This window comes from Dipodomys spectabilis, unplaced genomic scaffold (genome assembly GCF_019054845.1).
Source record: "Dipodomys spectabilis isolate Male_0828 unplaced genomic scaffold, ASM1905484v1 ptg000166l, whole genome shotgun sequence".
NCBI lineage: Eukaryota > Metazoa > Chordata > Mammalia > Rodentia > Heteromyidae > Dipodomys > Dipodomys spectabilis.
This window is the reverse complement of record NW_024870843.1, coordinates 934342-943197: the sequence shown is the minus strand read 5'-3', so window position 1 is coordinate 943197 and position 8856 is coordinate 934342.

Genomic DNA, 8856 nt, shown 5'->3' with positions numbered 1-8856 from the left:
ATTGAAATAAACAAAATAATGGATAGTATGAAATGGGGGTGAAGATGTTGAAGTGGTAACACAATTCCAGGTGTACTGTATGCACAAAATGTTTTGTTAAATGGCAAGTAATTCCATACATAACATAATGTTGAGATAAGTATGGACTTTGTTGATTGGGAGGGGTGGATGAGAATGTTGAATGGAGTGACATTAATCAAGATGAATTGTATTCATAAACTGTTTCAGTGAATGGCAACTCCTTTGTACAAATACTTAAAGATAATAAAATTATTCAAAAGGTTAATTATGATAGTTGAATAGAGCGTTGAACCTCAATTCAATTCCCATTTAATAATATTTGTAACTTGTAGGTTTTGAGAATAAAGTTCAAATAATAAAACATTATGAATAGTTTTTTTTCAAAAATTTGAAATTTAAATCTATACTACTTTGCTTTTTGTCCACTATTGGGCTGTTATAAGAAAATACTTCAAAGTAAGTTGATTAAAAACATCAGGACTATATTACCCATACTCTAGAAGCTTGAACATTGATTATAAAAATGATTATTCAAAGCAAATCTTTGTCTTATGGGGGTCTACTCTCTGGTTCATTATAATCTGTTTGCTGGACATTCACATGGCAGAATAGTTATATTGGGCTTCATTTATCAGGATCATTATTGCAGGGTAATCTCTGAAAGGCTGATTCTAATGTCATCAGACAGGGGAATAGAATTTCAATACGTGTAATTGGAAGGAGTTACAGTGTCCAATACTTTTTGCAACTTTTTCTTTAACTCAGTGTAGTGTATCATTTGGATATTATTTCATAGAAAATAATAACTTAAGGACAAACCTATATCGTGTAAATTATGTGAATGATTCTTCTTATAATGGGAATAATTGTAGTGATGACAAAGTGAAGTATGATTGTTTTGTGGCTCTTGAATCACATCATAGGTAATCATGTAAACATGTTCAGCCTTTCTAAGGCCCTTCTGATGTATTTGAACAATCTCCAATGAGTTAACTGATTTCAGAAATACAGATATCCTTAGATTTTAATTGCTGTCTGCTATTAAGACTCCCACAGACACCAAAATCAGAGTATGATAATTTCTCTGATAAAACATAAAGTATAAATTGTTATAATTAATATAATATGAAGACTGTAATATTAATAGCATTATAAATACTAGTGCTCACATTATATAATATATTGACATCCTTTGGTACCATCAATTTTTAAAATATATATAACAATATAAATAGTTTGCAAATAGTTATTTGACGATGTATAGAAAATGAGAAAAAGATTTGTGTACATATTCACTTGAGATGCAAACAGATTCCTCTGGTTATTTCTGATCCTTCCTTTGTTGGTTTCATTCATGCATGGAGAACATGCAGCAAAGTGACAATTGTAACCTTGCGTTTACAAAAGGGTTAACTTACATGAAGTTTATGTTGGGCTAAATAACAGATTTTATAAATTAAATTGGTTTTGTCCCTTCCTTCCTTCGTTCCTTCGTTCCTTCGTTCCTTCGTTCCTTCGTTCCTTCGTTCCTTCTTTCCTTCTTCCTTCCTTCCTTCCTGCTGTCTTTCCTTCCTCCTTCCTTCCCTCCATCCCTACCTCTCTCTTTTGCTCTCTTCTTTTTTCTTTCCTTCTTTCCTCTTTTCTTTCTTCCTTTCTTTCTTTCTCTCTTTCTTTCTTGCTTTTCTTCTATTCTTCCTTTCTTTCTTTTACAAATAATATTTCTTAAGTGTATACATAAAATACCAATGTGTTATGAGTAATTAAAAATATTAACTAGATTAATATTAATTTTAATGACCTATGCTATATCTTAAAGCAAATTATACTAAAAACCACTTCATAAAAGTTGCAGGATATGAAACAAATATTACTATTCATGATATTGTGTGTTTCTTTAAACTAAAATAAGTATCTAGACATAATATGTATGTGTGCATGTGGGTGTGTGTTATTCTTGTGATTTGAACTCAAGGTCTATGCCTTAGTTTTTTTCACTCAAGGTTAGTTTGACCCACAACTCCACTTCTGGCTTTGTGTGTGTGTGTGTGTGTGTGTGTGTGTGTGTGTGTTTGTGTGTGTGTGTGTGTGTGTGTGTGTGTGTGATTAATTGAGATTTGTCTCACAAACTTTCTTGCCAAAGCTGGCTTTGGTCCCCAGCTTCCTGAGTAGCAAGGATTACAAGCTTTAGACACTCATATTCAGCATAGATATATCTAAGAATAAAATAAATTTATTATTTGAATTCTAGAGGCTCAATTTAATTAATTAACATTTAGATATTTATTTAGTTGTTAAATCTGAACCTGCACTGTGGAAAAATACTGTTCATTTTTATGAAAAAATATACACTTGAAGGTTTAAATTACAGAATCTTTGGACAAATTGAAATACTCTATTATTCAAAAGCGACAAAGAGATCATTAATCAAATTTCTCATGTAAGATAAAATCAATAGGCTCTGTCAGGATGAATGAAGCAATTTGTCATTAACTTTGATTATTATCTACTGAAGTCAACAGTCATTTTTAGAAATTGAATCAATCTTAATATAAGATAACTAAAGCAAGATATTCCATGACTTTTCCAATTATTCTTATAGACTTGAATATAACTTATTTTTGAATGGCAGGAAATTCATATTATACCTACTTTCTATAGAATAATTAAGAAATAAATGATCGTCATAGCATTCATTTTTCCTTCACTAGAAAGAATGAAACTTGCTATAGACGACAAAATACTTCAATGGAAATGCCAGAAAATTATGAAAAGTTCAAGTCACTATAAGTTGAATGAAATAGTCATTTTTGAAGGTAACAAATTGTAATCTCTTGAAGCTTCTTTATCTCTTAAATAAAATGTATTTGTGTTCAAAATATTTCATTCATCTCTCCAACAGTGGTATAACCAAACCAACTCCATGCCAAATAGCTTATCTGATTAATTCAAGTAAATATTTAGGAAGAGAAGTTATCACACTTGTATAGCAATATCTACCCACCATTCTAGAAATTAAATCTGAAATCATAAAAGATTGGGATTAATAATTAGCTTTCACTATGTTGCCATAAAGAGGTGGTGAACCTTTTCAAGTGGGCACAGTTGTAGAGGTATGGTCACTGAGAACTTGTGATCAATGAAGATGTTAAGATAAATGTCCTTTCTTTCTCTTCCTTCTTTTCCTTCTCTGTCTCCTTCTCCTTTTCCTTCTTCCTCTTCTCCTCTTTCTCTCTCTCCCACACCTATTCCTCCTCTTCTTTACTTTCTGTCTTCCATGAAATCACATATTCCATGAAATTTTCCTGACATTGGGTTCTGTGCCACCACCAACCCAAAACAATGAGGATAAGAAACATAAACTGAAATGTATAAAATCAGATGCCAAAATTAATCTATCCCCTTATTAATTAATTTTATAAAATATTTTGTCATATGAATAGGAGACTGACACAGCATGCTCTCATTTATTATAAGGGATAGGATTTACTGGAAAAAAATCTGACTAACATCACCCTAGTGAAATGATTGATTTAATAAATATTACATTAGGACAAATCTACTTGAAAATATCAGATATACTTCAACAAGAGGCAAAAAATTCACCTCTATGGTTTGCTAAGAAAAGACATCAGAATTCAATCTGTTCCTCAAGGAAATTGACCTATAATTGGCAGTATTGTCAATTTCATAAATGATTTAAGAAGACTGAAGAACAAATTTCAACTCTAACTAAGAGATAAAATTTACTTTGTCCCTGTAAACAACCTTTGTATTCTATTTATGTTTGGTCCACAAAATGACTTGTATTCTATTTTAATCATATTTTAATTGACTTTAAGTAGTTGCATGGGAGTTGCTGTTTGACCATGCAATTTATGAATAGTGTTTAGTGAGTTATTTTCTTGTCTTTCTTCTCTCCTGAGGTTTGAACTCTGGGTCTGGGCGGTGTGCGTGACCTCCTTTCGATGAACCGTAGAAGTCTATCACTTGAGGCACAGCAGGACTTTAATTTTTCTGACATTTAATTGGGGATAAAATCTCACAGACATTCCTACCTGGGCTGGTTTCAAACCTCCATTCTCAGTCTCCTGAGTATCTAGGATTACAGGCATGAGCCGTTAGTGCCTATCTTAATACAATGCAACTTTTTCTTTTTGACCCTCCTGGGGCTTGAACTCAGGGCCTTGACAATGTCCACGAACTTCTTTTCCTCACATTGGCACTTTATGACTTCTGTCACAGAGCCAATTCCAGCTTTTTTTGTTAAGGTAGAACTGAGGAATCAAACCCAGGGCTTCACACTATTCCCCTAAGACTACTACTAAGCCATATTCCCAGCTCAATACAATGCATCTTGATGATCATTATCCCTCATTCTTTTCAGTCTTATCTCATTCCTCAATTTACATAATTTGTAGAGTATTCACTGACTTGCTGTGTCATATACAGTCACTCAGAGGATATATCACCGATCATATTTTATTGACAGTCTTATTCATCAACATATTAAACGTGTGCATTATAGAATTCTGTGATTTTAAATTCTAAATTATTACTCAGATTCACCCATTACTATTCTAAAATTTTTCTTAAGGTTAATGCAAATGCAATCTGTAATTCTTCGATAAAGTACAATGATTAATAGAATGTTAAAGAGTTGGACTATGAATATCATCTTCAGTTCTAGAACATTTTATCATAGCTACACTCTCACAGTACTCCAATATCTATTATTCAACACTTCCTGTCATCATTTCAACGTACCCTCCACTTGACCAACCATTACTTCATAGTCTACAACTACGTCTGTGTCCATTTTAAAAAGCTGATATAATTAGAAATTGAAGTCTATTTTATCCATTCTTCCCAAGTAAAATTAGCTTCCAAACCAAGTCCATATAAATTTTTCCCAGGGATATACCATATTGATTTGTATGTGTGTGTATAATTCTATAATCCCCTCAATGGGCATTTCAATATTTTATTATATGTTATTATAAAAGGTTTTCTTATGTATATAATTGTACATGTGTTTCATTGGACATATGTTGAAATATATTTTGTATAGAAAATTATGATTCAAGGGCTGAGAAGTTGGCTCAGTGGTAGAGTGCTTGCCTTGCATGCCTGAGGCCCTGGGTTTGATTCCTTAGCACCACATAAACAAAAAGAAAAAAGCCGGAAGTGGCGCTGTGGCTCAAGTGGTAGAGCATTAGTCTTGAGCTGAAGAGCTGATTGACAGAGCTCAGGCCCAGAGTTCGAGCCCCACGACCGGACCCAAAAATAAAAAATAAAAAAATTATGGTTCAAAATGCTGGATCATAGAGGCAATTCTATGTGTAATATCTTAGATTTCCATTATTTATAACAAACTGACTATATCACTTTAAGTGCCAAGCACCAATATATAAAGATTCCAATTTCTACATATTGATTGTGCACTGCTATTCTATTGTTTTTTCTATTTCCATTAATCTCTATATGTATGCAGTGTATAGGTATGGTATGATTTTTCCATATATTATTTGGATTTTGGTATATCAATATAAAGATATGTATTTGGATTTTTTGATAACATATTCAGGATAGTTTCAGCTTTTCATAGGCAGGATGGTTAAGGTTTTTCATAGGCATTAATATATTTCTTATTCAAGTCTCTTTAAATAAATGTATATGTATACACACTATGTGCATATGCATATATTCATACTTATATGTGTACATACACAAATACCTATACATGTATACATATATATCAATATACAGATGTATATATACATGTATATAGACATACCTGTTTATTATTATCTTCATTTGTCTGTAAGTTAGCATTTTACTTTATTTGCCAAACGTGTCGTTTATTGATTTTACTTTATTTTATTTTATTGTTAAAATGTTGCACAGAGGGATTACAATTACATAAGTAAGGCAATGAGTATATTACTTGTTGATCATTATTACCCCTTTCCTTCCTTGTTGTTATCCCACTATCCCTTCCCTCCCCCAGCTCCCACAATCCTTTCTCCAAACTCTTCGAAGCATGGAGTGGTAAGGTTCATTTCCAATATAGTCTTATTGGTATCTGTGTTGCAGTAGGTCATCCTGTTTCCTTGTTTCAGCGTTTTGTAATTCCCATTACCCTCCCCAGATTAGACATGTATATACAAGATGCAAGGTATCAAAATCGAGAAAAGTGACAACAGGGGATATTCCATAGAGGAAAGAACATACTAAGGAAACAACAACAACAAAAATGAATAAAATGACATTGTACATTTACAACAGTAACAATACAGACAGAACTCCTAAACATGTCCCTTATTACCAAGCTAGTTATTGCAATTCATGTCCTTATCATTTTTGGAACTTCACTAAAATGTATTGTAGCCTTCCATGTGGACTTATATGTTTAATTTTTCCTAAATCTATCTACTCATATGATACTCTCTTCTGAAGGCAAAAAGGCAGCCTTCTACAGCTTGGTTCCAAATCACTTGTATTTTTTCTTTGTACTAAGAATACTGATTAAAGCCTAGTGCCGGTGGCGCATTTTATAATTGTAGCTACTCAGGAAGCTGAAATGAGGATCGTGGTTCAAAGCCAGCCTGGGCAGAAAAAGTCCATGAGACTCTTATCTCCAATAAACCACCAGAAAACCAGAAGTGGCGCTATGACTCAAGTGGTAGAGACCTAGCCTTGAGCTGAATAGATGAGGGACAGCGCCCAGTCCCAGAGTTCAAGGCCCACGACCACCCCCAGCAATAACAACAACAATAAAGAGAATATTTACTCAAAAGGCAATACCATTAAGCAGTCTTAAAGATAGGTTGAAGTCTAACATTTTAGTCTTATCTTAGATACCAAGGGCCTTCTATTCTAATGAGCCATGAGCCCTCAGAATGTTGACCAAATTCTTAGTTTATTTACACAATTACTATAAGTATGTATTTTCTCATTTATCTTTCATTTCACCACAAAATCTGTATTTATACTTTATGACATATTGAATACCAATGCCTTTGGAAGGTATTTATTAATTGGTGTATATTAATTGTACAAAGAAATCTTACTGAAATATCTTACACACTCACATATTGATCAAGGGCTTGATTAATCCATTTCTGTCTGTCTCCATTCCCATTGTCCCTTATTTTTCATCTGTTTTCTGTGAATTTCTTTGTGTCATCTCCACATATTGTCAAAATGTATTAAAGTGTTGTTGACTTTCCCTCAATGAAAATTATGCAATGCTGAATATAAAAGCAAAAATCTAAGTAAATGGAGACTTATACTTTTTATGTATTGGAGGACACAATTGAGCAAAGATATTAATTGTCCCCACCCCCCTTTTTGGGGGGTCATACATGGGGCTTGAAATCTGGGCTTGGGCACTGTTCCTCAGCTCTTCAGCTCTAAGTGAGTGCTGTACCCTTTGAGCAACTGTGCCACTTCTGGTTTTCTGGTGGTTAATTGGGGATAAGAGTCTCATAGACATTCATATTCCAGCTGCCTTGAACCACAATCCTCAGATCTCAGCCTCTTATCCAGCTATTATAATAATCGTGAGCTAACTGTGCCAAGCTTCACAGTTTTATTTATAAGATTATGAAAATTTCTAAAAAAACCTGACAATCACTCTTTGATTCATGGACAAAGGAAAATAAACTTGAACATATTTCTCTATCCAATATTAAAGCTGCTAGTGTAAAATTGTTATATTTGTAGAGGAAAGATTATACAGCTCAATGTGTCTGTAGGGCACCAGATTAGAGCCACATAATTATTATCAAGGAATATTTAATAAGAGTGTAAAACCAAACACTTGTGGAGTGACATTCTCTTTAATAAGTGGTGATAGGTTAGACAATCTTGGGGAGAATTAAAAAGTGAACATTGACTTAAAATAATTTATTCAAATATTAACTTCAAGCAGGATTTGAAGGTGGCCTATAAAACAAAAAGAGGGATGTAAATGTATAACATAGGAAGATGCCTTGACAATTTTGGAGATGAAGCATACCTAAATTTGTCATTAAAATTATAGGAAAGGAAAACTTGATATAGTAGAACTCAAAAATGTATAAAATAATTTAGACTGTGAAAGCTCATATGCAGGGAACTCATGTATTTCAACCTAACTACTTGTTAGGCTGTGATGTGAATATTGCTGATGGATGGCAGCCCACAAAATAATGTCCCTGAAAATCTTATCTCTGATTAATCAGCAAAAAAGCCAGAAGTGAGGCATGATTGAAATGGTATATTATTAACAAGTTGTGACTAATCTCAGGGATCCTGTGTTCATGTCCCAGGACCATACATACATGTACAAAACTAATGGTAGTAATGCTACTAATAGTGATGATGATGATGATGATGATGATGATGATGATGATGATGATTATGGTGATGATTATTGTAGGGCACATGGGCAGCAAAGATGGTGCTGAGAGGGAGTTGAGTGGGCAGAGCTCAATTTGCTTTATGTTAAGTGTGTAACCAGCCCATGGAAGCTTAGGTTCATGATAGGGTGTGACCTAGACAGTGATTGGTTTCTCTTCCTCCCTTGTCATGCCACCTGCTCTTTTTTGCTTTAAAAAGTGCTGTTCTTTGTTAATAAATGAGTTTCTTCCTGCTTGACTTGACCTCCTGCTGCGTCTGATTTTTTTCCCGGCTGAGGGAGGCTGGGTAAAGGGCCAGCAGCCGCACTTACCTTTCCTCAGACCCCGTCCATCTTTCATGGGATGGACAAAGACCCAACAGATGGTGATAATGATGATGATGAAGATAATGTTGATGAAGTGTACCCATAGTCAAGGATAAAATATTTGCAAA